The 27,901-nt window shown below is 63.0% G+C and overlaps 1 protein-coding gene across 1 annotated transcript in view; it reads left to right on the forward strand.

The window, feature by feature from the left end:
- LOC139268197 (probable voltage-dependent R-type calcium channel subunit alpha-1E) overlaps positions 1-27,901 on the forward strand; it is a 952,421-nt gene that overhangs the window by 836,292 nt on the left and 88,228 nt on the right. The gene's annotated exons all lie outside the window — the stretch shown is intronic.

A 27,901-nucleotide genomic window follows, 5' to 3' on the forward strand; every position in this document is an offset into this window, starting at 1 on the left:
CTCCCAGGTACCCAGTGTCTCTCCCCAGTGCAGTGTGACTCTCCCCAGTGCAGTGTGACTCTCCCCAGTGCCAAGTGTCCCTCCCATGTGCCCACATACACTCCCCAGTGCCCAGAGTCTCTCCCCAGTGCCCAGTGTCCCTCCCCAGTGCCCAGTGTCCCTCCCCAGTGCCCAGTTTCGCTCCCCAGTGCCCAGTGTCCCTCCCCAGTGCCCCTCCCCAGTGCCCAATGACTCTCCCCAGTGCCCTGTGTCCCTTACAGAAGCCCGGTGTCTTCCCAGTGTCCCGTGCCCAGTATCCCTAACCTGTGCCCAGTGTCCCTCCCCAGTGCCCAGTATCCCTCCCAGTGTCCCTTCCCAGTGCCCAGTGTCCCTACCCAGTGCCCAGCGTCCTTCCCCAGTGCCCAGTGTCCCTCCGCGGTGCCCGGTGACTCTCCCCAATGCCCAGTGTCCCTCCCCGGTGCTGAGTAACTCTCCCCAGAGGCCATTGTCCCTACCCAGTGTCCAGTTACCTCCTCGGTGCCCAGTCTCCCTCCCCAGTGCCCAGTGATTCTTCCCAGTGCCCAGTGATTCTTCCCAGGTGCCTGGTGACGCTCCCCGGTGCCCAGTGACACTCCCCGGTGCCCCAGTTTCTCTCCCCAGTGTCCAGTGTATCTCCCCAGTGGCTATGGTCACTCCCCAGTGCCCAGTGTCCCTCAGCAGTGCCCAGTGTCCCTCACCAGTGCACATCGTCACTCCCAAGTGGGCAGTATCTCTTCCAGTGCCCAGTTTCCCTCCACAGTACCCGCTGTCTCTCCCCAATGCCCAGTGTGTTTCCCAGTGCCCAGTGTCCCTTCCCTGTGCCCAGTGTCCCTCCCCAGTGCCCAGTGTCCCTCTCCAGTGGCCTAGTTTCCCTCCCCAGTGGCCAGTGCCTCTCCCAAGTGCGCAGTGTCGCTCCCCATTGCCCAGTGTCCATCCCAGGTGCCCCGTGCCCAGTGTATCTCTCCCAGGTGCGCAGTGTCTCTCTCTCCCCAGTGTGCCTCCCCAGTGCCCAATATCCTTCCCCAGTGCCCATTGTCCCTCCCCAGTGCCCAGTGTCCCTCCCCGATGTCCAGTGTCCTTCCCCGGTGCCCAGTGTCCCTAATCCGTGCCCAGTGTCCCAACCCAAAGCACAGTATCCCTCACCAGTGCCCAGTGACTCTCCCAAGTGCCCAGTCCCTCTCCCCAGTGCCTAGTGTCTCTCCCCAGTGCCTGGGTCTCTCTCCCCAGTGTCCAGTACCCCCCCCCCACAGTGGCCAGAGTCCTTCCCAGGTGCCCAGTGACTCTCCACAGTGCCCATTGTCACTCCCCAGGGTCCCTCCCCAGTGCCCAGTGACTTTGCCCAATGCCCAGTGTCCCTGTGTCTCTCCCCAGTGTCCAGTCTCTCTCCCCAGTGCCCAGTATCTCTCCCCAGTGCCCGGTGTCCCTCACCAGTGCCCAGTGTCTCTCCCCAGTACCCGGTGTCTCATCCCAGTGCCCATTGTCACTCCCCAGTGCCCAGTGTCTCTCCCCGGTGCCCAGCGTCCCTCGCCAGTGCCAAGTGTCCCTCCCATGTGCCCACATACACTCCCCAGTGCCCAGAGTCTCTCCCCAGTGCCCAGTGTCCCTCCCCAGTGCCCAGTGTCCCTCCCCAGTGCCCAGTTTCGCTCCCCAGTGCCCAGTGTCCCTCCCCAGTGCCCCTCCCCAGTGCCCAATGACTCTCCCCAGTGCCCTGTGTCCCTTACAGAAGCCCGGTGTCTTCCCAGTGTCCCGTGCCCAGTATCCCTAACCTGTGCCCAGTGTCCCTCCCCAGTGCCCAGTATCCCTCCCAGTGTCCCTTCCCAGTGCCCAGTGTCCCTACCCAGTGCCCAGCGTCCTTCCCCAGTGCCCAGTGTCCCTCCGCGGTGCCCGGTGACTCTCCCCAATGCCCAGTGTCCCTCCCCGGTGCTGAGTAACTCTCCCCAGAGGCCATTGTCCCTACCCAGTGTCCAGTTACCTCCTCGGTGCCCAGTCTCCCTCCCCAGTGCCCAGTGATTCTTCCCAGTGCCCAGTGATTCTTCCCAGGTGCCTGGTGACGCTCCCCGGTGCCCAGTGACACTCCCCGGTGCCCCAGTTTCTCTCCCCAGTGTCCAGTGTATCTCCCCAGTGGCTATGGTCACTCCCCAGTGCCCAGTGTCCCTCAGCAGTGCCCAGTGTCCCTCACCAGTGCACATCGTCACTCCCAAGTGGGCAGTATCTCTTCCAGTGCCCAGTTTCCCTCCACAGTACCCGCTGTCTCTCCCCAATGCCCAGTGTGTTTCCCAGTGCCCAGTGTCCCTTCCCTGTGCCCAGTGTCCCTCCCCAGTGCCCAGTGTCCCTCTCCAGTGGCCTAGTTTCCCTCCCCAGTGGCCAGTGCCTCTCCCAAGTGCGCAGTGTCGCTCCCCATTGCCCAGTGTCCATCCCAGGTGCCCCGTGCCCAGTGTATCTCTCCCAGGTGCGCAGTGTCTCTCTCTCCCCAGTGTGCCTCCCCAGTGCCCAATATCCTTCCCCAGTGCCCATTGTCCCTCCCCAGTGCCCAGTGTCCCTCCCCGATGTCCAGTGTCCTTCCCCGGTGCCCAGTGTCCCTAATCCGTGCCCAGTGTCCCAACCCAAAGCACAGTATCCCTCACCAGTGCCCAGTGACTCTCCCAAGTGCCCAGTCCCTCTCCCCAGTGCCTAGTGTCTCTCCCCAGTGCCTGGGTCTCTCTCCCCAGTGTCCAGTACCCCCCCCCCCCCACAGTGGCCAGAGTCCTTCCCAGGTGCCCAGTGACTCTCCACAGTGCCCATTGTCACTCCCCAGGGTCCCTCCCCAGTGCCCAGTGACTTTGCCCAATGCCCAGTGTCCCTGTGTCTCTCCCCAGTGTCCAGTCTCTCTCCCCAGTGCCCAGTATCTCTCCCCAGTGCCCAGTGTCCCTCACCAGTGCCCAGTGTCTCTCCCCAGTACCCGGTGTCTCATCCCAGTGCCCATTGTCACTCCCCAGTGCCCAGTGTCTCTCCCCGGTGCCCAGCGTCCCTCGCCAGTGCCAAGTGTCCCTCCCATGTGCCCACATACACTCCCCAGTGCCCAGAGTCTCTCCCCAGTGCCCAGTGTCCCTCCCCAGTGCCCAGTGTCCCTCCCCAGTGCCCAGTTTCGCTCCCCAGTGCCCAGTGTCCCTCCCCAGTGCCCCTCCCCAGTGCCCAATGACTCTCCCCAGTGCCCTGTGTCCCTTACAGAAGCCCGGTGTCTTCCCAGTGTCCCGTGCCCAGTATCCCTAACCTGTGCCCAGTGTCCCTCCCCAGTGCCCAGTATCCCTCCCAGTGTCCCTTCCCAGTGCCCAGTGTCCCTACCCAGTGCCCAGCGTCCTTCTCCAGTGCCCAGTGTCCCTCCGCGGTGCCCGGTGACTCTCCCCAATGCCCAGTGTCCCTCCCCGGTGCTGAGTAACTCTCCCCAGAGGCCATTGTCCCTACCCAGTGTCCAGTTACCTCCTCGGTGCCCAGTCTCCCTCCCCAGTGCCCAGTGATTCTTCCCAGTGCCCAGTGATTCTTCCCAGGTGCCTAATGACGCTCCCCGGTGCCCAGTGACACTCCCCGGTGCCCCAGTTTCTCTCCCCAGTGTCCAGTGTATCTCCCCAGTGGCTATGGTCACTCCCCAGTGCCCAGTGTCCCTCAGCAGTGCCCAGTGTCCCTCACCAGTGCACATCGTCACTCCCAAGTGGGCAGTATCTCTTCCAGTGCCCAGTTTCCCTCCACAGTACCCGCTGTCTCTCCCCAATGCCCAGTGTGTTTCCCAGTGCCCAGTGTCCCTTCCCTGTGCCCAGTGTCCCTCCCCAGTGCCCAGTGTCCCTCTCCAGTGGCCTAGTTTCCCTCCCCAGTGGCCAGTGCCTCTCCCAAGTGCGCAGTGTCGCTCCCCATTGCCCAGTGTCCATCCCAGGTGCCCCGTGCCCAGTGTATCTCTCCCAGGTGCGCAGTGTCTCTCTCTCCCCAGTGTGCCTCCCCAGTGCCCAATATCCTTCCCCAGTGCCCATTGTCCCTCCCCAGTGCCCAGTGTCCCTCCCCGATGTCCAGTGTCCTTCCCCGGTGCCCAGTGTCCCTAATCCGTGCCCAGTGTCCCAACCCAAAGCACAGTATCCCTCACCAGTGCCCAGTGACTCTCCCAAGTGCCCAGTCCCTCTCCCCAGTGCCTAGTGTCTCTCCCCAGTGCCTGGGTCTCTCTCCCCAGTGTCCAGTACCCCCCCACAGTGGCCAGAGTCCTTCCCAGGTGCCCAGTGACTCTCCACAGTGCCCATTGTCACTCCCCAGGGTCCCTCCCCAGTGCCCAGTGACTTTGCCCAATGCCCAGTGTCCCTGTGTCTCTCCCCAGTGTCCAGTCTCTCTCCCCAGTGCCCAGTATCTCTCCCCAGTGCCCAGTGTCCCTCACCAGTGCCCAGTGTCTCTCCCCAGTACCCGGTGTCTCATCCCAGTGCCCATTGTCACTCCCCAGTGCCCAGTGTCTCTCCCCGGTGCCTAGCGTCCCTCGCCAGTGCCCAGTGTCCCTCCCCAGTGCCCAGTGTCTCTCACCGGTGCCCAGTGCCTCTCCCCACTGCCTAGTGCCCCTCCCCGGTGCCCAGTTTCCCTCCCCGGTGCCCAGTCTCTCTCCCCAGTGCCCAGTCTCTCTCCCCAGTGCCCGGTGTCCCTCCCCAGTGTCCAGTGTCCCTCCCCAGTGACCAGTGTCTCTCCCCACTGCCCGGTGTCCCTCCCCAGTGCCCATTGCCCCTTCCCAGTGCCCTGTGACGCTCCCCAGTGCCCAGTGTCCCTCACAGATGCCCGATGTCTCTGCCAGTGTCCCTCTGCAGTGCCCAGTAGCTCTACCATGTGCCCAGTGTCGCTCCCCAGTGCACAGTTTCCCTCCCCAGTGCCCAGTGTCTCTCACCGGTGCCCAGTGCCTCTCCCCACTGCCTAGTGCCCCTCCCCGGTGCCCAGTTTCCCTCCCCGGTGCCCAGTCTCTCTCCCCAGTGCCCAGTCTCTCTCCCCAGTGCCCGGTGTCCCTCCCCAGTGTCCAGTGTCCCTCCCCAGTGACCAGTGTCTCTCCCCACTGCCCGGTGTCCCTCCCCAGTGCCCATTGCCCCTTCCCAGTGCCCTGTGACGCTCCCCAGTGCCCAGTGTCCCTCACAGATGCCCGATGTCTCTGCCAGTGTCCCTCTGCAGTGCCCAGTAGCTCTACCATGTGCCCAGTGTCGCTCCCCAGTGCACAGTTTCCCTCCCCAGTGCTCAGTGTCCCTCCCCAGTGCCCAGTGCCCCTCCCAGTGTCCCTTCCCAGTGCCCAGCGTCCCTCCCCAGTGTCCAGCGTCCCTCCCCAGTGCCCTGTGTACCTCCCCGGTGCCCAGTGTCCCTCCCCAGTGCCCAGTCTCTCTTCCCAGGGCCCGGTGTCTCTCCCCAGTGCCCAGTGTTCCTACCCAATGCCCAGTGTCCCTTCCCAGTGCCCAGCGTCCCTCCCCGGTGCCCAGCGTCCCTCCCCAGTGCCCTGTGTACCTCCCCGGTGCCCAGTGCCCCTCCCCAGTGCCCAGTCTCTCTTCCCAGTGCCCGGTGCCCCTACCCAGCGCCCGGTGTCCCTACCCAGTGCCCAGTGTCCCTCCCCAGTGCCCAGCGACCCTCCCCGGTGCCCAGTGTCCCTTCCCAGTGCCCAGTATCCCTCCCCAGTGCCTGGTGTCTCTCCCCAGTGCCCACTGTCCCTCCTCAGTGCCCAGTGTCTCTCCCAGGTGCCCAGTGTCTCTCCCCGGTGCCCAGTGTCCCTCCCCAGTGCCTCGTGTCCCTCCCCGGTGCCCAGTGCCTCTCCCTGGTGCCCAGTTTCCCTCCCCGGTGCTCAGTGTACCTCCCCGCTGCCCAGTGTCCATCCCCGGTGCCCAGTCTCTCTCCCCAGCGTCCAGTGTCCCTCCCCAGTGCCCCGTGTCCCCCCCAGTGTCCCTTCCCAGTGCCCAGTGTCCCTACCCAGTGCCCAGCGTCCCTCCCCAGTGCCCAGCGACTCTCCCCAGTGCCCGGTGTCCCAACCCAGTGCCCAGTGTCCCTCCCCAGTGACCAGCGTCCTTCCCAGGTGCCCAGTGACTCTTCCCAGTGACTCTCCCCAGTGCCCAGTGTCTCTCCCCAGTGTGCAGTTTCAATCCCCAGTGCCACGTTTCTCTCCCCAGTGCCCAGTGTCCCTCCCCGGTGCCCAGTGTCCCTCCCCAGTGCCCAGTCTCTCCCGCTAGTGCCCGGTGTCCCAACCCAGTGACCAGTGCCCTTCCCAGGTGCCCAGTGACTCTTCCCAGTGACTCTCCCCAGTGCCCAGTGTCTCTCCCCAGTGTGCAGTTTCAATCCCCAGTGCCCAGTGTCCCTCCCCGGTGCCCAGTGTCCTTCCCAGGATCCCGGTGACTCTTTCCAGTGCCCGGTGACTCTTGGCAGTGCCCAGTGTCCCTCCCCAGTGCCCAGTGTCCCTCCCCAGTGCCCATTTTCCCCCGTCAGGTGCCCAATGACTCTCCCCAGTGCCCAGTGTCTCTCCCCAGTGCCGAGTATCTCTCCCCAGTACCCAGTGTCCCTCCCCAGTGCACGGTTTCCCTCCCAGTGCCCAGCAGCGCTCCCCAGTGCCCCGTGTCCCTCCACTGTACCCTGTGTCCCTCCCCAGTGCCCAGTATACCTCCCCAGTGCCCAGTGACTCTCCCCAATTCCCAGTGTCCTTTCCCAGTGTCCTGTGTCCCTCCCCGGTGCCCAGCTTCACTCCTCGGTGCACAGTGTCCCTCCCAGGTGTCCGGTGTCTCTCCCCGATGCCCAGTGTACCTCCCCAGTGTCCAGTGTCCCTCCACAGTGCCCCGTTACTCTCCCCAGTGCCCAATATCCCTCTCAGGTGCCCAGTCTCTCTCCCCAGTGCTCAGTGTCTCTCTCCAGTTCCCAGTATCTCACCCTAGTGCCCAGTGTCCCTCCGAAGTGCCCCGTGTCTCTTCCAAATGCCCAGTGTCTCTCCCAAGTGCCCAGTCTCTCTCCCAAGTGCCCAGTGTCTCTCCCAAATGCTCAGTGTCTCTCCCCAGTGCCCAGTGTCCCTCCCCAGTGCCCGGTGTTTCTCCCCGGTGCCCAGTGTCCCTCCCCAGTGCCCAGTGATTCTTCCCAGTGCCCAGTGTCTCTCCCAGGTGCCCAGTGACTCTCCCAGGTGCCCAGTGACGCTCCCCGGTGCCCCAGTGTCTCTCCCCAGTGCCCAGTGTCCCTCCCAGGTGCCCGGTGACTCTCCCTGGTGCCCAGTGACGCTCCCCGGTGCCCCAGTGTCTCTCCCCATTGCCCAGTGTCCATCCCAGGTGCCCAGTGTCCCTCCCAGGTGCCCAGTGTCCCTCCTCCATGCCCAGTGCCTCTCTCCCAGGTGCGCAGTGACTCTCCACAGTGCACGGTGACTCTCCGCAGTGTCCCTCCCCAGTGCCCAGTGACTCTGCCCAATGCCCAGTGTCCTTTCCCAGTGCCCTGTGTCCCTCCCCGGTGCCCAGCTTCCCTCCTCGGTGCACAGTGTCCCTCCCAGGTGTCCGGTGTCTCTCCCCGATGCCCAGTGTACCTCCCCAGTGTCCAGTGTCCCTCCACAGTGCCCCGTTACTCTCCCCAGTGCCCAATATCCCTCTCAGGTGCCCAGTCTCTCCCCAGTGCTCAGTGTCTCTCTCCAGTTCCCCGTATCTCACCCTAGTGCCCAGTGTCCCTCCGAAGTGCCCCGTGTCTCTCCCAAATGCCCAGTGTCTCTCCCAAGTGCCCAGTCTCTCTCCCAAGTGCCCAGTGTCTCTCCCAAATGCTCAGTGTCTCTCCCCAGTGCCCAGTGACTCTCCCCAATGCCCAGTGTCCCTCCCCAGTGGCCAGTGACTCTCCCCAATGCCCAGTGTCCCTCACAGGTGCCCGATGTCTCTTCCAGTGTCCCTCTGCAGTACCCAGTATCCCTAACATGTGCCCAGTGTCGCTCCCCAGTGCACAGTATCCCTCCCCAGTGCCCCACCCCAGTGCCCATTGTCTCTCCACAGTGCCCAGTGGCCCTCACAGATGCCCGATGTCTCTGCCAGTGCCCCTCTGCAGCGCCCAGTGTCCCTCCCCAGTGCCCAGCGTCCCTCCCCAGTGCCCAGTGTACCTCCCCGGTGCCCAGTGTCCCTCCCCAGTGCCCAGTCTCCCTTCCCAGTGCCTGGTGTCCCACCCCAGTGCCCAGTGTACCTCCCCAGTGCCCAATGACTCTCACCAATGCCCAGTGTCTCTCCCCAGTGGCCATTGTCTCTCCCCGGTGCACAGTTTCTCTCCCCGGTGGCCATTGTCACTACCCAGTGGTCAGTGTCCCTCACCATTGCCCAGTGTACTCCCCAGTACCCAGTGTCTCTCCCAGTGCCCAGCGTCACTCCCCAGTGTCCAGTGTCTCTCCCCATTGCCCATTGTCACTACCCAGTGCCCAGTGTCTCTCCCCGGTGCCCAGTGTCCCTCCCCAGTGGCCAATGTCCCTCGCCAGTGCCCAGTGTCCCTGTCCAGTGCCCAGTGTCCCTGTCCAGTGCCTAGTGCCTCTCCCCGGTGCCCAGTGTCTCTCCCCGGTGCCCAGTGCCCCTCCCCAGTGCCTAGTGCCCCTCCCCAGTGCCCGGCGTCCCACCCCGGTGCCCACTGTCCCTCCCAGGTGCCCAGTGTCTCTCCCCAGTGCCGAATGTCTCGGCCCAGTGTCTCACCCCAGTTCCCAGTGTCTCTCCCCAGTGCCCCAGTGTCTCTCCCCAGTGCCCAGTGTCCCTCCCCGGTGCCCAGTGTCCCTCCCCAGTGGACAGTCTCTCTCCCCAGTGCCCGGTGTCCCTCCCCTGTGCCCAGTGTCCCTCCCCAGTGCCCAGTTTCCTTTCCAGGAGCCCAGTGACTCTTCCCAGTGCCCAGTGATTCTCCCCAGTGCCCAGCGCCCCTCCCCAGTGCTCAGTATCTCTCCCCAGTGCCCAGTGTCCCTCCCAGGTCCCCGGTGTCTCTCCCCACTGCCCAATGTCCCTACCCAGTGTCCAGTGACTCTCTCCAGTGCCCAGTGTCTCCCACAGGTGCCCGGTGTCCCTCCCAGTTGCCCAGTGTCTTTTCCCAATGAACAGTGACTCTCACCAATGCCCAGTGCCTCTCCCCAGTGGCCATAGTCTCTCCCCGGTGCCCTGTTTCTCTCCCCAGTGCCCATTGTTCCTCCCCAGTGTCCATCCCCAGTGCCCAGTGTCCCTCCCCAGTGCCCAGTGTCCCTCCCCAGTGCCCAGTGTACCTACCCGGTGCCCAGTGTCTCTCCCCAGTGCCCAGTGTCCCTCCCAGTGCACAGTCTCCCTCCCCATTACCCTGTGTTTCCCCAATACCCAGTGTTTCTCCAATACTCACAGTTTCTCCAATAGCCAGTGTTTCCCTATTACCCAGTGTTTTCTCTAAGACCCAATGTTTCCCCAGTACCCAGTGTTTCCCCATTACATAGCGATTTGGCAATACCCCGTGTTTCCCCAATACCCAGTGTTTCCCCAATACTCAGTGCTTCCCCAATCCCCAGTGCTTCCCCAATACACAATGTTTCCCCAATACCCAGTGTTTCCCCAATACCCAGTGTTTCCCCATTACCCAATGTTTCCTCAATACCCACTGCTTCATCATTACATAGTGCTTCCCCATTACCCAGTGTTTCCCCATTACCCAATGTTTCCCCAATACCCACTGCTTCATCATTACATAGTGCTTCCCCATTACCCAGTGTTTCCCCAATAACCAGTGTTTCCCCATTACCCAATGTTTCCCCAATACACACTACTTCATCATTCCTTAGTGCTTCCCCATTATCTAGTGTTTCCCCAATGCCCAGTGTTTCCCCAATGCCCAGTGTTTCCCCAATACCCAGTGTTTCCCCAGTGTTCCCCAATACCCAGTGTTTCTCCAATACCCAGTGTTTCCCCATTACCCGGTGTTTCCCCAATACCCAGTGGTTCCCCATTACCCAATGGTTCCCCATTATCCAGTGGTTCCCCATTACCCAGTGTTTCCCCATTACCCAGCGGTTCCCCATCATCTAGTTTCCCCATTCCCCAGTCTTTCCCCATTACACGGACTTTCCCCAATACCTGGTCTTTCCCCAGTACCGAGCCTTTCCCCAGAAGTCAGCCTTTCCCCAGGACCCTGTCTTTCCCCAATACCCAGTGTTTCCTCAATACGCAGTGTTTCGCCAATACCCTGTCTTTCCCTAATACCTAGTCTCTCCCCAGTGCCCAGTGTCCCTCCCAGGTGCCCAGTATCTCTCCCCAGTGCAGTGTGACTCTCCCCAGTGCCAAGTGTCCCTCCCATGTGCCCACATACACTCCCCAGTGCCCAGAGTCTCTCCCCAGTGCCCAGTGTCCCTCCCCAGTGCTCAGTGTCCCTCCCCAGTGCCCGGTTTCGCTCCCCAGTGCCCAGTGTCCCTCCCCAGTGCCCTGTGTCCCTTACAGAAGCCCGGTGTCTTCCCAGTGTCCCGTGCCCAGTATCCCTAACCTGTGCCCAGTGTCCCTCCCCAGTGCCCAGTATCCCTCCCAGTGTCCTTCCCCAGTGCCCAGTGTCTCTCCCCAGTGCCCATTGTCACTCCCCAGTACCCAGTGTCTCTCCGCGGTGCCCGGTGACTCTCCCCAATGCCCAGTGTCCCTCCCCGGTGCCGAGTAACTCTCCCCAGAGGTCATTGTCCCTACCCAGTGTCCAGTTACCTCCTCGGTGCCCAGTCTCCCTCCCCAGTGCCCAGTGATTCTTCCCAGTGCCCAGTGATTCTTCCCAGGTACCCAGTGACGCTCCCCGGTGCCCCAGTTTCTCTCCCCAGTGTCCAGTGTATCTCCCCAGTGGCCATGGTCACTCCCCAGTGCCCAGTGTCCCTCCCCAGTGACCAGTGTCCTTCCCAGGTGCCCAGTGACTCTTCCCAGTGACTCTCCCCAGTGCCCAGTGTCTCTCCCCAGTGTGCAGCTTCAATCCCCAGTGCCACGTTTCTCTCCCCAGTGCCCAGTGTCCCTCCCCGGTGCCCAGTGTCCCTCCCCAGTGCCAAGTCTCTCTCCCTAGTGCCCGGTGTCCCAACCCAGTGCCCAGTGCCCCCCCCAGTGACCAGTGTCCTTCCCAGGTGCCCAGTGATCTTCCCAGTGACTCTCCCCAGTGCCCAGTGTCTCTCCCCAGTGTGCAGTTTCAATCCCCAGTGCCCAGTGTCCCTCCCCGGTGTCCAGTGTCTCTCCCCAGTGCCGAGTATCTCTCCCCAGTACCCAGTGTCCCTCCCCAGTGCACAGTTTCCCTCCCCAGTGCCTAGCGCCCCTTCCCAGTGCCCAGCAGCGCTCCCCAGTGCCCCGTGTCCCTCCACTGTACCCTGTGTCCCTCCCCAGTGCCCAGTATACCTCCCCAGTGCCCAGTGACTCTCCCCAATTCCCAGTGTCCTTTCCCAGTGCCCTGTGTCCCTCCCCGGTGCCCAGCTTCCCTCCTCGGTGCACAGTGTCCCTCCCAGGTGTCCGGTGTCTCTCCCCGATGCCCAGTGTACCTCCCCAGTGTCCAGTGTCCCTCCACAGTGCCCCGTTACTCTCCCCAGTGCCCAATATCCCTCTCAGGTGCCCAGTCTCTCTCCAGTGCTCAGTGTCTCTCTCCAGTTCCCCGTATCTCACCCTAGTGCCCAGTGTCCCTCCGAAGTGCCCCGTGTCTCTCCCAAATGCCCAGTGTCTCTCCCAAGTGCCCAGTCTCTCTCCCAAGTGCCCAGTGTCTCTCCCAAATGCTCAGTGTCTCTCCCCAGTGCCCAGTGACTCTCCCCAATGCCCAGTGTCCCTCCCCAGTGGCCAGTGACTCTCCCCAATGCCCAGTGTCCCTCACAGGTGCCCGATGTCTCTTCCAGTGTACCTCTGCAGTACCCAGTATCCCTAACATGTGCCCAGTGTCGCTCCCCAGTGCACAGTATCCCTCCCCAGTGCCCCACCCCAGTGCCCATTGTCTCTCCACAGTGCCCAGTGGCCCTCACAGATGCCCGATGTCGCTGCCAGTGCCCCTCTGCAGCGCCCAGTGTCCCTCCCCAGTGCCCAGCGTCCCTCCCCAGTGGCCAGTGTACCTCCCCGGTGCCCAGTGTCCCTCCCCAGTGCCCAGTCTCTCGTCCCAGTGCCTGGTGTCCCACCCCAGTGCCCAGTGTACCTCCCCAGTGCCCAATGACTCTCACCAATGCCCAGTGTCTCTCCCCAGTGGCCATTGTCTCTCCCCGGTGCACAGTTTCTCTCCCCAGTGGCCATTGTCACTACCCAGTGGTCAGTGTCCCTCACCATTGCCCAGTGTACTCCCCAGTACCCAGTGTCTCTCCCAGTGCCCAGCGTCACTCCCCAGTGTCCAGTGTCTCTCCCCATTGCCCAGTGCCTCTCCCCAATGCCCATTGTCACTACCCAGTGCCCAGTGTCTCTCCCCGGTGCCCAGTGTCCCTCCCCAGTGGCCAATGTCCCTCGCCAGTGCCCAGTGTCCCTGCCCAGTGTCCCTCCCCAGTGACCAGTGTCTCTCCCAGGTGCCCAGTGTCCCTCCCCAGTGCCTAGTGCCTCTCCCCGGTGCCCAGTGTCTCTCCCCAGTGGCTATTGTCTCTCCCCGGTGCCCAGTTTCTCTCCCCGGTGCCCTTTGGCACTCCCCCGTGATCAGTGTCCTTCCCAGGAGCCCAGTGACTCTTCCCAGTGCCCAGTGCCCCTCCCCAGTGCCCAGTGCCCCTCCCCAGTGCCCGGCGTCCCACCCCAGTGCCCACTGTCCCTCCCAGGTGCTCAGTGTCTCTCCCCAGTGCCGAATGTCTCGGCCCAGTGTCTCTCCCCAGTGTCTCTCCCCAGTGCCCAGTGTCTCTCCCCAGTGCCCAGTGTCCCTCCCCGGTGCCCAGTGTCCCTCCCCAGTGGACAGTCTCTCTCCCCAGTTCCCGGTGTCCCTCCCCTGTGCCCAGTGTCCCTCCCCAGTGCCCAGTTTCCTTTCCAGGAGCCCAGTGACTCTTCCCAGTGCCCAGTGAGTCTCCCCAGTGCCCAGCGCCGCTACCCAGTGCCCAGTGACTCTCTCCAGTACCCAGTGACTCTCTCCAGTGCCCAGTGTCTCCCACAGGTGCCCGGTGTCCCTCCCAGTTGCCCAGTGTCTTTTCCCAATGAACAGTGACTCTCACCAATGCCCAGTGCCTCTCCCCAGTGGCCATAGTCTCTCCCCGGTGCCCTGTTTCTCTCCCCAGTGCCCATTGTTCCTCCCCAGTGTACATCCCCAGTGCCCAGTGTCCCTCCCCAGTGCCCAGTGTCCCTCCCCAGTGCCCAGTGTACCTACCCGGTGCCCAGTGTCTCTCCCCAGTGCCCAGTGTCCCTCCCAGTGCACAGTCTCCCTCCCCATTACCCTGTGTTTCCCCAATACCCAGTGTTTCTCCAATACTCACAGTTTCTCCAATAGCCAGTGTTTCCCTATTACCCAGTGTTTTCTCTAAGACCCAATGTTTCCCCAGTACCCAGTGTTTCCCCATTACATGGCGATTTGGCAATACCCCGTGTTTCCCCAATACCCAGTGTTTCCCCAATACTCAGTGCTTCCCCAATCCCCAGTGCTTCCCCAATACACAATGTTTCCCCAATACCCAGTGTTTCCCCAATACCCAGTGTTTCCCCATTACCCAATGTTTCCTCAATACCCACTGCTTCATCATTACATAGTGCTTCCCCATTACCCAGTGTTTCCCCATTACCCAATGTTTCCCCAATACCCACTGCTTCATCATTACATAGTGCTTCCCCATTACCCAGTGTTTCCCCAATAACCAGTGTTTCCCCATTACCCAATGTTTCCCCAATACCCACTACTTCATCATTCCATAGTACTTCCCCATTATCTAGTGTTTCCCCAATGCCCAGTGTTTCCCCAATGCCCAGTGTTTCCCCAATACCCAGTGTTTCCCCATTACCCAATGTTTCCTCAATACCCACTGCTTCATCATTACATAGTGCTTCCCCATTACCCAGTGTTTCCCCATTACCCAATGTTCCCCAATACCCACTGCTTCATCATTACATAGTGCTTCCCCATTACCCAGTGTTTCCCCAATAACCAGTGTTTCCCCATTACCCAATGTTTCCCCAATACCCACTACTTCATCATTCCATAGTGCTTCCCCATTATCTAGTGTTTCCCCAATGCCCAGTGTTTCCCCAATGCCCAGTGTTTCCCCAATACCCAGTGTTTCCCCAGTGTTCCCCAATACCCAGTGTTTCTCCAATACCCAGTGTTTCCCCATTACCCGGTGTTTCCCCAATACCCAGTGGTTCCCCATTACCCAATGGTTCCCCATTACTCAGTGGTTCCCCATTACCCAGTGTTTCCCCATTACCCAGCGGTTCCCCATCATCTAGTTTCCCCATTCCCCAGTCTTTCCCCATTACACGGACTTTCCCCAATACCTGGTCTTTCCCCAGTACCGAGCCTTTCCCCAGAAGTCAGCCTTTCCCCAGGACCCTGTCTTTCCCCAATACCCAGTGTTTCCTCAATACGCAGTGTTTCGCCAATACCCTGTCTTTCCCTAATACCTAGTCTCTCCCCAGTGCCCACTGTCCCTCCCAGGTGCCCAGTGTCTCTCCCCAGTGCAGTGTGACTCTCCCCAGTGCCAAGTGTCCCTCCCATGTGCCCACATACACTCCCCAGTGCCCAGAGTCTCTCCCCAGTGCCCAGTGTCCCTCCCCAGTGCCCAGTGTCCCTCCCCAGTGCCCAGTTTCGCTCCCCAGTGCCCAGTGTCCCTCCCCAGTGTCCCTCCCCAGTGCCCAATGACTCTCCCCAGTGCCCTGTGTCCCTTACAGAAGCCCGGTGTCTTCCCAGTGTCCCGTGCCCAGTATCCCTAACCTGTGCCCAGTGTCCCTCCCCAGTGCCCAGTATCCCTCCCAGTGTCCCTTCCCAGTGCCCAGTGTCCCTACCCAGTGCCCAGCGTCCTTCCCCAGTGCCCAGTGTCCCTCCGCGGTGCCCGGTGACTCTCCCCAATGCCCAGTGTCCCTCCCCGGTGCCGAGTAACTCTCCCCAGAGGCCATTGTCCCTACCCAGTGTCCAGTTACCTCCTCGGTGCCCAGTCTCCCTCCCCAGTGCCCAGTGATTCTTCCCAGTGCCCAGTGATTCTTCCCAGGTGCCCAGTGACGCTCCCCGGTGCCCAGTGACACTCCCCGGTGCCCCAGTTTCTCTCCCCAGTGTCCAGTGTATCTCCCCAGTGGCCATGGTCACTCCCCAGTGCCCAGTGTCCCTCAGCAGTGCCCAGTGTCCCTCACCAGTGCACATCGTCACTCCCAAGTGGGCAGTATCTCTTCCAGTGCCCAGTTTCCCTCCACAGTGCCCGCTGTCTCTCCCCAATGCCCAGTGTGTTTCCCAGTGCCCAGTGCCCCTCCCCTGTGCCCAGTGTCCCTCCCCAGTGCCCAGTGTCCCTCTCCAGTGGCCTAGTTTCCCTCCCCAGTGGCCAGTGCCTCTCCCAAGTGCGCAGTGTCGCTCCCCATTGCCCAGTGTCCATCCCAGGTGCCCCGTGCCCAGTGTATCTCTCCCAGGTGCGCAGTGTCTCTCTCTCCCCAGTGTGCCTCCCCAGTGCCCAATATCCTTCCCCAGTGCCCATTGTCCCTCCCCAGTGCCCAGTGTCCCTCCCCGATGTCCAGTGTCCTTCCCCGGTGCCCAGTGTCCCTAATCCGTGCCCAGTGTCCCAACCCAAAGCACAGTATCCCTCACCAGTGCCTAGTGACTCTCCCAAGTGCCCAGTCCCTCTCCCCAGTGCCTAGTGTCTCTCCCCAGTGCCTGGGTCTCTCTCCCCAGTGTCCAGTACCCCCCCCCCACAGTGGCCAGAGTCCTTCCCAGGTGTCCAGTACCCCCCCCCACAGTGGCCAGAGTCCTTCCCAGGTGCCCAGTGACTCTCCACAGTGCCCATTGTCACTCCCCAGGGTCCCTCCCCAGTGCCCAGTGACTTTGCCCAATGCCCAGTGTCCCTGTGTCTCTCCCCAGTGTCCAGTCTCTCTCCCCAGTGCCCAGTATCTCTCCCCAGTGCCCAGTGTCCCTCACCAGTGCCCAGTGTCTCTCCCCAGTACCCGGTGTCTCATCCCAGTGCCCAGTATCACTCCCCAGTACCCAGTGTCTCTCCCCGGTGCTCAGCGTCCCACGCCAGTGCCCAGTGTCCCTCCCCAGTGCCCAGTGTCTCTCACCGGTGCCCAGTGCCTCTCCCCACTGCCTAGTGTCCCTCCCCGGTGCCCAGTTTCCCTCCCCGGTGCCCAGTCTCTCTCCCCAGTGCCCAGTCTCTCTCCCCAGTGCCCGGTGTCCCTCCCCAGTGTCCAGTGTCCCTCCCCAGTGACCAGTGTCTCTCCCCACTGCCCGGTGTCCCTCCCCAGTGCCCAGTGCCCCTTCCCAGTGCCCTGTGACGCTCCCCAGTGCCCAGTGTCCCTCACAGATGCCCGATGTCTCTGCCAGTGTCCCTCTGCAGTGCCCAGTAGCTCTAACATGTGCCCAGTGTCGCTCCCCAGTGCACAGTTTCCCTCCCCAGTGCTCAGTGTCCCTCCCCAGTGCCCAGTGTCCCTCCCATTGTCCCTTCCCAGTGCCCAGTGTCCCTCCCCAGTGCCCAGCGTCCCTCCCCAGTGCCCCGTGTACCTCCCCGGTGCCCAGTGTCCCTCCCCAGTACCCAGTCTCTCTTCCCAGGGCCCAGTGTCTCTCCCCAGTGCCCAGTGTTCCTACCCAATGCCCAGTGTCCCTTCCCAGTGCCCAGCGTCCCTCCCCGGTGCCCAGCGTCCCTCCCCAGTGCCCTGAGTACCTCCCCGGTGCCCAGTGCCCCTCCCGAGTGCCCAGTCTCTCTTCCCAGTGCCCGGTGTCCCTACCCAGCGCCCGGTGTCCCTACCCAGTGCCCAGTGTCCCTCCCCAGTGCCCAGCGACCCTCCCCGGTGCCCAGTGTCCCTTCCCAGTGCCCAGTGTCCCTCCCCAGTGCCTGGTGTCTCTCCCCAGTGCCCATTGTCACTCCCCGGTGCCCATTGTCCCTCCCCAGTGGCCAATGTCCCTCGCCAGTGCCCAGTGTCTCTCCCAGGAGCTCAGTGTCTCTCCCCGGTTCCCTCCCCAGTACCTCGTGTCCCTCCCCGATGCCCAGTGCCTCTCCCAGTGCCAAGTTTCTCTCCCCGGTGCCCAGTGCCCCTCCCCGGTGCCCAGTGTCCCTCCCCGGTGCCCAGTGTCCCTCCCCGGTGCCCAGTGTCCCTCCCCAGTGGCCAATGTCCCTTGCCAGTGCCCACTGTCCCTCCTCAGTGCCCAGTGTCTCTCCCAGGTGCCCAGTGTCTCTCCCCGTTGCCCAGTGTCCCTCCCCAGTGCCTCGTGTCCCTCCCCGGTGCCCAGTGCCTCTCCCTGGTGCCCAGTTTCCCTCCCCGGTGCTCAGTGTACCTCCCCGCTGCCCAGTGTCCATCCCCAGTGCCCAGTCTCTCTCCCCAGTGCCCGGTGTCCCAACCCAGTGCCCAGTGTCCCTCCCCAGTAACCAGTGTCCTTCCCAGGTTCCCAATGACTCTTCCAAGTGACTCTCCTAAGTGCCAACTGTCTCTCCCCAGTGCCCAGTGTCTCTCCCCAGTGTGCAGTGTCACTCCCCAATGCCACGTTTCTCTCCTTGGTGCCCAGTGTCCCTCCCCGGTGCCCAGTGTCCCTCCCCGGTGCCCAGTCTTTCTCCCCGGTGCCCAGTCTCTCTCCCCAGTGCCCAGTGTCCCTCACCAGTGCACAGTCTCGCTCCCCAGTGCCCAGTTTCCCCCCCTCAGGTGCCCACTGACTCTCCCCAGTGTCTCTCCCCAGTGCCCAGTGTCCCTCCCCAGTGCACAGTTTCCCTCCACTGTGTCCAGTGTCCCTCCCCAGTGCCCGTTGTCCATTCCCAGTGCCCAGTGCCCCTTCCCAGTGCCCAGCAATGCTCCCCAGTGCCCCGTGTCCCTCCACTGTGTCCTGTCTCCCTCCCCAGTGCCCATTATACCTCCCCAGTGCCCAGTGTCCCTCCCCAGTTCCCAGTGACTCTCCCCAGTTCCCAGTGTCCCTCCCAGTTGTCCGGTGTCTCTCCCCGATGCCCAGTGTACCTCCCCACTGTCCAGTGTCCCTCCACAGTGCCCAGTTACTCTCCCCAGTGCCCAGTATCCCTCTCAGGTTCCCAGTCTCTCTCCCCAGTGCTCAGTGTCTCTCCCCAGTGCCCAGTGTCCCTCCCAAGTGCCCAGTGTCTCTCCCAAGTGCCCAGTGTCTCTCCCAAGTGCCCAGTGTCTCTCCCAAGTGCCCAGTTTCTCTCCCAAGTGCCCAGTGTCTCTCCCAAAAGCCCAGTGTCTCTCCCCAGTGTCCAGTGTCCCTCTCCAGTGCCCAGTGTCCCTCTCCAATGCACAGTGGTCAGTGACTCTCCCCGGTGCCCATTGTCACTCCCCAGTGCCCAGTGTCTCTCCCCGGTGCCCATTGTCCCTCCCCAGTGGCCAATGTCCCTCGCCAGTGCCCAGTGTCTCTGCCCAATGCCTCTCCCCGGTTCCCTCCCCAGTGCCTCGTGTCCCTCCCCGATGCCCAGTGCCTCTCCCCAGTGCCAAGTTTCTCTCCCCGGTGCCTAGTGTCCCGCCCCGGTGCCCAGTGTCCCTCCCCGGTGCCCAGTGTCCCTCCCTGGTGCCCAGTGTCCTTCCCCGGTGCCCAGTGTCCCTCCCCAGTGGCCAATGTCCCTTGCCAGTGCCCACTGTCCTTCCTCAGTGCCCAGTGTCTCTCCCAGGTGCCCAGTGTCTCTCCCCGGTGCCCAGTATCCCTCCCCGGTGCCTCGTGTCCCTCCCCGGTGCCCAGTGCCTCTCCCTGGTGCCCAGTTTCCCTCCCCGGTGCTCAGTGTACCTCTCCGCTTCCCAGTGTCGATCCCCAGTGCCCAGTCTCTCTCCCCAGTGCCCGGTGTCCCAACTCAGTGCCCAGTGTCCCTCCCCAGTAACCAGTGTCCTTCCCAGGTGCCCAATGACTCTTCCCAGTGACTCTCCCCAGTGCCAAGTGTCTCTCCCTAGTGCCCAGTGTCTCTCCCCAGTGTGCAGTTTCACTCCCCAATGCTAAGTTTCTCTCCCCGGTGCCCAGTGTGCCTCCCCGGTGCCCAGTCTCTCTCCCCGGTGCCCAGTCTCTCTCCCCAGTGCCCAGTGTCCCTCACCAGTGCACAGTCTCGCTCCCCAGTGCCCAGTTTTCCCCCCTCAGGTGCCCACTGACTCTGCCCAGTGTCTTCCCCCAGTGCCCAGTGTCCCTCCCCAGTGCACAGTTTCCCTCCACTGTGTCCAGTGTCCCTCCCCAGTGCCCGGTGTCCATTCCCAGTGCCCAGTGCCCCTTCCCAGTGCCCAGTAATGCTCCCCAGTGCCCCGTGTCCCTCCACTGTGCCCTGTCTCCCTCCCCAGTGCCCATTATACCTCCCCAGTGCCCAGTGTCCCTCCCCAGTTCCCAGTGACTCTCCCCAGTTCCCAGTGCCCTTTCCCAGTGCCCTGTGTCCCTCCCCGGTGCCCAGCTTCCCTCCTCGGTGCACAGTGTCCCTCCCAGTTGTCCGGTGTCTCTCCCCGATGCCCAGTGTACCTCCCCAGTGTCCAGTGTCCCTCCACAGTGCCTAGTTACTCTCCCCAGTGCCCAGTATCCCTCTCAGGTTCCCAGTCTCTCTCCCCAGTGCTCAGTGTCTCTCCCCAGTGCCCAGTATCCCTCTCAGGTTCCCAGTCTCTCTCCCCAGTGCTCATTGTCTCTCCCCAGTTCCCAGTATCTCTCCCCAGTGCCCAGTGTCCCTCCCAAGTGCCCAGTGTCTCTCCCAAGTGCCCAGTGTCTCTCCCAAGTGCCCAGTGTCTCTCCCAAGTGCCCAGTGTCTCTCCCAAGTGCCCAGTGTCTCTCCCAAGTGCCCAGTGTCTCTCCCCAGTGCCCAATGTCCCTCTCCAATGCACAGTGGTCAGTGACTCTCCCCGTTGCCCAGTGCCTCTCCCCAGTGCCCAGTCTCTCTCCCCAGTGCCCCGTGTCCCAACACAGTGCCCAGTGTCCCTCCCCAGTAACCAGTGTCCTTCCCAGGTGCCCAATGACTCTTCCCAGTGACTCTCCCCAGTGCCAAGTGTCTCTCCTCAGTGCCCAGTGTCTCTCCCCAGTGTGCAGTGTCACTCCCCAATGCCAAGTTTCTCTCCCTGGTGCCCAGTGTCCCTCCCCGGTGCCCAGTGTCCCTCCCCGGTGCCCAGTCTCTCTCCCCAGTGCGCAGTGTCCCTCACCAGTGCACAGTCTCGCTCCCCAGTGCCCAGTTGCCCCCCCTCAGGTGCCCACTGACTCTCCCCAGTGTCTCTCCCCAGTGCCCAGTGTCCCTCCCCAGTGCACAGTTTCCCTCCACTGTGTCCAGTGTCCCTCCCCAGTGCCCGGTGTCAATTTCTAGTGCCCAGCGCCCCTTCCCAGTGCCCAGCAATGCTCCCCAGTGCACCGTGTCCCTCCACTGTGCCCTGTCTCCCTCCACAGTGCCCATTATACCTCCCCAGTGCCCAGTGTCCCTCCCCAGTTCCCAGTGACTCTCCCCAGTTCCCAGTGTCCTTTCCCAGTGCCCTGTGTCCCTCCCCGGTGCCCAGCTTCCCTCCTCGGTGCACAGTGTCCCTCCCAGTTGTCTGGTGTCTCTCCCCGATGCCCAGTGTACCTCCGCAGTGTCCAGTGCCCAGTGTCCCTCCACAGTGCCCAGTTACTCTCCCCAGTGCCCAGTATCCCTCTCAGGTTCCCAGTCTCTCTCCCCAGTGCTCAGTGTCTCTCCCCAGTGCCCAGTATCCCTCTCAGGTTCCCAGTCTCTCTCCCCAGTGCTCAGTGTCTCTCCCCAGTTCCCAGTATCTCTCCCAAGTGCCCAGTGTCTCTCCCAAGTGCCCAGTGTCTCTCCCAAGTGCCCAGTGTCTCTCCCAAATGCCCAGTGTCTCTCCCCAGTGCCCAGTGTCCCTCTCCAATGCACAGTGGTCAGTGACTCTCCCCGTTGCCCAGTGCCTCTCCCCAGTGCCCAGTCACTCGCCCCAGTGCCCACTGTCCCTCCCCAGTGCCCAGTGTCCCTCCCCAGTGACCAGTGACTCTCCCCAATGCCCAGTGTCCCTCACAGGTGCCCGATGTCTCTTCCAGTGTCACTCTGCAGTGCCCAGTATCCCTAACATGTGCCCAGTGTCCCTCCCCAGTGCCCAGTATCCCTCCCAGTGTCCCTTCCCAGTGCCCAGTGTCCCTACCCAGTGCCCAGCGTCCTTCCCCAGTGCCCAGTGTCCCTCCGCGGTGCCCGGTGACTCTCCCCAATGCCCAGTGTCGCTCCCCGGTGCCGAGTAACTCTCCCCAGAGGCCATTGTCCCTACCAGTGTCCAGTTACCTCCTCGGTGCCCAGTCTCCCTCCCCAGTGCCCAGTGATTCTTCCCAGTGCCCAGTGATTCTTCCCAGGTGCCCAGTGACGCTCCCCAGTGCCCAGTGACACTCCCCGGTGCCCCAGTTTCTCTCCCCAGTGTCCAGTGTATCTCCCCAGTGGCCATGGTCACTCCCCAGTGCCCAGTGTCCCTCAGCAGTGCCCAGTGTCCCTCACCAGTGCACATCGTCACTCCCAAGTGGGCAGTATCTCGTCCAGTGCCCAGTTTCCCTCCACAGTGCCCGCTGTCTCTCCCCAATGCCCAGTGTGTTTCCCAGTGCCCAGTGTCCCTCCCCAGTGCCCAGTGTCCCTCTCCAGTGGCCTAGTTTCCCTCCCCAGTGGCCAGTGCCTCTCCCAAGTGCGCAGTGTCGCTCCCCATTGCCCAGTGTCCATCCCAGGTGCCCCGTGCCCAGTGTATCTCTCCCAGGTGCGCAGTGTCTCTCTCTCCCCAGTGTGCCTCCCCAGTGCCCAATATCCTTCCCCAGTGTCCATTGTCCCTCCCCAGTGCCCAGTGTCCCTCCCCGATGTCCAGTGTCCTTCCCCGGTGCCCAGTGTCCCTAATCCGTGCCCAGTGTCCCAACCCAAAGCACAGTATCCCTCACCAGTGCCCAGTGACTCTCCCAAGTGCCCAGTCCCTCTCCCCAGTGCCTAGTGTCTCTCCCCAGTGCCTGGGTCTCTCTCCCCAGTGTCCAGTACCCCCCCCCACAGTGGCCAGAGTCCTTCCCGGGTGCCCAGTGACTCTCCACAGTGCCCATTGTCACTCCCCAGGGTCCCTCCCCAGTGCCCAGTGACTTTGCCCAATGCCCAGTGTCCCTGTGTCTCTCCCCAGTGTCCAGTCTCTCTCCGCAGTGCCCAGTATCTCTCCCCAGTGCCCAGTGTCCCTCACCAGTGCCCCGTGTCTCTCCCCAGTACCCGGTGTCTCATCCCAGTGCCCATTGTCACTCCCCAGTGCCCAGTGTCTCTCCCCGGTGCCCAGCGTCCCTCGCCAGTGCCCAGTGTCCCTCCCCAGTGCCCAGTGTCTCTCACCGGTGCCCAGTGCCTCTCCCCACTGCCTAGTGTCCCTCCCCGGTGCCCAGTTTCCCTCCCCGGTGCCCAGTCTCTCTCCCCAGTGCCCAGTCTCTCTCCCCAGTGCCCGGTGTCCCTCCCCAGTGTCCAGTGTCCCTCCCCAGTGACCAGTGTCTCTCCCCACTGCCCGGTGTCCTTCCCCAGTGCCCAGTGCCCCTTCCCAGTGCCCTGTGACGCTCCCCAGTGCCCAGTGTCCCTCACAGATGCCCGATGTCTCTGCCAGTGTCCCTCTGCAGTGCCCAGTAGCTCTAACATGTGCCCAGTGTCGCTCCCCAGTGCACAGTTTCCCTCCCCAGTGCTCAGTGTCCCTCCCCAGTGCCCAGTGTCCCTCCCAGTGTCCCTTCCCAGTGCCCAGCGTCCCTCCCCAGTGCCCAGCGTCCCTCCCCAGTGCCCTGTGTACCTCCCCGGTGCCCAGTGTCCCTCCCCAGTGCCCAGTCTCTCTTCCCAGGGCTCGGTGTCTCTCCCCAGTGCCCAGTGTTCCTACCCAATGCCCAGTGTCCCTTCCCAGTGCCCAGCGTCCCTCCCCGGTGCCCAGCGTCCCTCCCCAGTGCCCTGTGTACCTCCCCGGTGCCCAGTGCCCCTCCCCAGTGCCCAGTCTCTCTTCCCAGTGCCCGGTGTCCCTACCCAGTGCCCAGTGTCCCTCCCCAGTGCCCAGCGATCCTCCCCGGTGCCCAGTGTCCCTTCCCAGTGCCCAGTGTCCCTCCCCAGTGCCTGGTGTCTCTCCCCAGTGCCCAGTGTCCCTCCCCAGTGCCTGGTGTCTCTCCCCAGTGCCCATTGTCACTCCCCAGTGCCCAGTGTCTCTCCCCGGTGCCCATTGTCCCTCCCCAGTGGCCAATGTCCCTCGCCAGTGCCCAGTGTCTCTCCCAGGAGCCCAGTGTCTCTCCCCGGTTCCGTCCCCAGTACCTCGTGTCCCTCCCCGATGCCCAGTGCCTCTCCCCAGTGCCAAGTTTCTCTCCCCGGTGCCCAGTGTCCCTCCCCGGTGCCCAGTGTCCCTCCCCGGTGCCCAGTGTCCCTCCCCGGTGCCCAGTGTCCCTCCCCAGTGGCCAATGTCCCTTGCCAGTGCCCACTGTCCCTCCTCAGTGCCCAGTGTCTCTCCCAGGTGCCCAGTGTCTCTCCCCGGTGCCCAGTGTCCCTCCCCAGTGCCTCGTGTCCCTCCCCGGTGCCCAGTGCCTCTCCCTGGTGCCCAGTTTCCCTCCCCGGTGCTCAGTGTACCTCCCCGCTGCCCAGTGTCCATCCCCAGTGCCCAGTCTCTCTCCCCAGTGCCCGGTGTCCCAACCCAGTGCCCAGTGTCCCTCCCCAGTAACCAGTGTCCTTCCCAGGTTCCCAATGACTCTTCCAAGTGACTCTCCCAAGTGCCAACTGTCTCTCCCCAGTGCCCAGTGTCTCTCCCCAGTGTGCAGTGTCACTCCCCAATGCCACGTTTCTCTCCTTGGTGCCCAGTGTCCCTCCCCGGTGCCCAGTGTCCCTCCCCGGTGCCCAGTCTTTCTCCCCGGTGCCCAGTCTCTCTCCCCAGTGCCCAGTGTCCCTCACCAGTGCACAGTCTCGCTCCCCAGTGCCCAGTTTCCCCCCCCCTCAGGTGCCCACTGACTCTCCCCAGTGTCTCTCCCCAGTGCCCAGTGTCCCTCCCCAGTGCACAGTTTCCCTCCACTGTGTCCAGTGTCCCTCCCCAGTGCCCGTTGTCCATTCCCAGTGCCCAGTGCCCCTTCCCAGTGCCCAGCAATGCTCCCCAGTGCCCCGTGTCCCTCCACTGTGCCCTGTCTCCCTCCCCAGTGCCCATTATACCTCCCCAGTGCCCAGTGTCCCTCCCCAGTTCCCAGTGACTCTCCCCAGTTCCCAGTGTCCCTCCCAGTTGTCCGGTGTCTCTCCCCGATGCCCAGTGTACCTCCCCAGTGTCCAGTGTCCCTCCACAGTGCCCAGTTACTCTCCCCAGTGCCCAGTATCCCTCTCAGGTTCCCAGTCTCTCTCCCCAGTGCTCAGTGTCTCTCCCCAGTGCCCAGTGTCCCTCCCAAGTGCCCAGTGTCTCTCCCAAGTGCCCAGTGTCTCTCCCAAGTGCCCAGTGTCTCTCCCAAGTGCCGAGTTTCTCTCCCAAGTGCCCAGTGTCTCTCCCAAAAGCCCAGTGTCTCTCCCCAGTGTCCAGTGTCCCTCTCCAGTGCCCAGTGTCCCTCTCCAAAGCACAGTGGTCAGTGACTCTCCCCGGTGCCCATTGTCACTCCGCAGTGCCCAGTGTCTCTCCCCGGTGCCCATTGTCCCTCCCCAGTGGCCAATGTCCCTTGCCAGTGCCCACTGTCCTTCCTCAGTGCCCAGTGTCTCTCCCAGGTGCCCAGTGTCTCTCCCCGGTGCCCAGTATCCCTCCCCGGTGCCTCGTGTCCCTCCCCGGTGCCCAGTGCCTCTCCCTGGTGCCCAGTTTCCCTCCCCGGTGCTCAGTGTACCTCTCCGCTTCCCAGTGTCCATCCCCAGTGCCCAGTCTCTCTCCCCAGTGCCCGGTGTCCCAACTCAGTGCCCAGTGTCCCTCCCCAGTAACCAGTGTCCTTCCCAGGTGCCCAATGACTCTTCCCAGTGACTCTCCCCAGTGCCAAGTGTCTCTCCCTAGTGCCCAGTGTCTCTCCCCAGTGTGAAGTTTCACTCCCCAATGCTAAGTTTCTCTCCCCGGTGCCCAGTGTGCCTCCCCGGTGCCCAGTCTCTCTCCCCGGTGCCCAGTCTCTCTCCCCAGTGCCCAGTGTCCCTCACCAGTGCACAGTCTCGCTCCCCAGTGCCCAGTTTTCCCCCCTCAGGTGCCCACTGACTCTGCCCAGTGTCTCCCCCCAGTGCCCAGTGTCCCTCCCCAGTGCACAGTTTCCCTCCACTGTGTCCAGTGTCCCTCCCCAGTGCCCGGTGTCCATTCCCAGTGCCCAGTGCCCCTTCCCAGTGCCCAGCAATGCTCCCCAGTGCCCCGTGTCCCTCCACTGTGCCCTGTCTCCCTCCCCAGTGCCCATTATACCTCCCCAGTGCCCAGTGTCCCTCCCCAGTTCCCAGTGACTCTCCCCAGTTCCCAGTGCCCTTTCCCAGTGCCCTGTGTCCCTCCCCGGTGCCCAGCTTCCCTCCTCGGTGCACAGTGTCCCTCCCAGTTGTCCGGTGTCTCTCCCCGATGCCCCGTGTACCTCCCCAGTGTCCAGTGTCCCTCCACAGTGCCTAGTTACTCTCCCCAGTGCCCAGTATCCCTCTCAGGTTCCCAGTCTCTCTCCCCAGTGCTCAGTGTCTCTCCCCAGTGCCCAGTATCCCTCTCAGGTTCCCAGTCTTTCTCCCCAGTGCTCATTGTCTCTCCCCAGTTCCCAGTATCTCTCCCCAGTGCCCAGTGTCCCTCCCAAGTGCCCAGTGTCTCTCCCAAGTGCCCAGTGTCTCTCCCAAGTGCCCAGTGTCTCTCCCAAGTGCCCAGTGTCTCTCCCAAGTGCCCAGTGTCTCTCCCAAGTGCCCGGTGTCCCAACCCAGTGCCCAGTGTCCCTCCCCAGTAACCAGTGTCCTTCCCAGGTGCCCAATGACTCTTCCCAGTGACTCTCCCCAGTGCCAAGTGTCTCTCCTCAGTGTCCAGTGTCTCTCCCCAGTGTGCAGTGTAACTCCCCAATGCCAAGTTTCTCTCCCTGGTGCCCAGTGTCCCTCCCCGGTGCCCAGTGTCCCTCCCCGGTGCCCAGTCTCTCTCCCCAGTGCGCAGTGTCCCTCACCAGTGCACAGTCTCGCTCCCCAGTGCCCAGTTGCCCCCCTCAGGTGCCCACTGACTCTCCCCAGTGTCTCTCCCCAGTGCCCAGTGTCCCTCCCCAGTGCACAGTTTCCCTCCACTGTGTCCAGTGTCCCTCCCCAGTGCACAGTTTCCCTCCACTGTGTCCAGCGTCCCTCCCCAGTGCCCAGCAATGCTCCCCAGTGCACCGTGTCCCTCCACTGTGCCCTGTCTCCCTCCACAGTGCCCATTATACCTCCCCAGTGCCCAGTGTCCCTCCCCAGTTCCCAGTGACTCTCCCCAGTTCCCAGTGTCCTTTCCCAGTGCCCTGTGTCCCTCCCCGGTGCCCAGCTTCCCTCCTCGGTGCACAGTGTCCCTCCCAGTTGTCTGGTGTCTCTCCCCGATGCCCAGTGTACCTCCCCAGTGTCCAGTGCCCAGTGTCCCTCCACAGTGCCCAGTTACTCTCCCCAGTGCCCAGTATCCCTCTCAGGTTCCCAGTCTCTCTCCCCAGTGCTCAGTGTCTCTCCCCAGTGCCCAGTATCCCTCTCAGGTTCCCAGTCTCTCTCCCCAGTGCTCAGTGTCTCTCCCCAGTTCCCAGTATCTCTCCCAAGTGCCCAGTGTCTCTCCCAAGTGCCCAGTGTCTCTCCCAAGTGCCCAGTGTCTCTCCCAAATGCCCAGTGTCTCTCCCCAGTGCCCAGTGTCCCTCTCCAATGCACAGTGGTCAGTGACTCTCCCCGTTGCCCAGTGCCTCTCCCCAGTGCCCAGTCACTCGCCCCAGTGCCCACTGTCCCTCCCCAGTGCCCAGTGTCACTCCCCAGTGACCAGTGACTCTCCCCAATGCCCAGTGTCCCTCACAGGTGCCCGATGTCTCTTCCAGTGTCCCCCTGCAGTGCCCAGTATCCCTAACCTGTGCCCAGTGTCCCTCCCCAGTGCCCAGTATCCCTCCCAGTGTCCCTTCCCAGTGCCCAGTGTCCCTACCCAGTGCCCAGCGTCCTTCCCCAGTGCCCAGTGTCCCTCTGCGGTGCCCGGTGACTCTCCCCAATGCCCAGTGTCCCTCCCCGGTGCCGAGTAACTCTCCCCAGAGGCCATTGTCCCTACCCAGTGTCCAGTTACCTCCTCGGTGCCCAGTCTCCCTCCCCAGTGCCCAGTGATTCTTCCCAGTGCCCAGTGATTCTTCCCAGGTGCCCAGTGACGCTCCCCAGAGCCCAGTGACACTCCCCGGTGCCCCAGTTTCTCTCCCCAGTGTCCAGTGTATCTCCCCAGTGGCCATGGTCACTCCCCAGTGCCCAGTGTCCCTCAGCAGTGCCCAGTGTCCCTCACCAGTGCACATCGTCACTCCCAAGTGGGCAGTATCTCTTCCAGTGCCCAGTTTCCCTCCACAGTGCCCGCTGTCTCTCCCCAATGCCCAGTGTGTTTCCCAGTGCCCAGTGTCCCTCCCCAGTGCCCAGTGTCCCTCTCCAGTGGCCTAATTTCCCTCCCCAGTGGCCAGTGCCTCTCCCAAGTGCGCAGTGTCGCTCCCCATTGCCCAGTGTCCATCCCAGGTGCCCCGTGCCCAGTGTATCTCTCCCAGGTGTGCAGTGTCTCTCTCTCCCCAGTGTGCCTCCCCAGTGCCCAATATCCTTCCCCAGTGCCCATTGTCCCTCCCCAGTGCCCAGTGTCCCTCCCCGATGTCCAGTGTCCTTCCCCGGTGCCCAGTGTCCCTAATCCGTGCCCAGTGTCCCAACCCAAAGCACAGTATCCCTCACCAGTGCCCAGTGACTCTCCCAAGTGCCCAGTCCCTCTCCCCAGTGCCTAGTGTCTCTCCCCTGTGCCTGGGTCTCTCTCCCCAGTGTCCAGTACCCCCCCCACAGTGGTCAGAGTCCTACCCAGGTGCCCAG

The sequence above is a fragment of the Pristiophorus japonicus genome, chromosome 8 (genome assembly GCF_044704955.1).
Source record: "Pristiophorus japonicus isolate sPriJap1 chromosome 8, sPriJap1.hap1, whole genome shotgun sequence".
Lineage (NCBI taxonomy): Eukaryota > Metazoa > Chordata > Chondrichthyes > Pristiophoridae > Pristiophorus > Pristiophorus japonicus.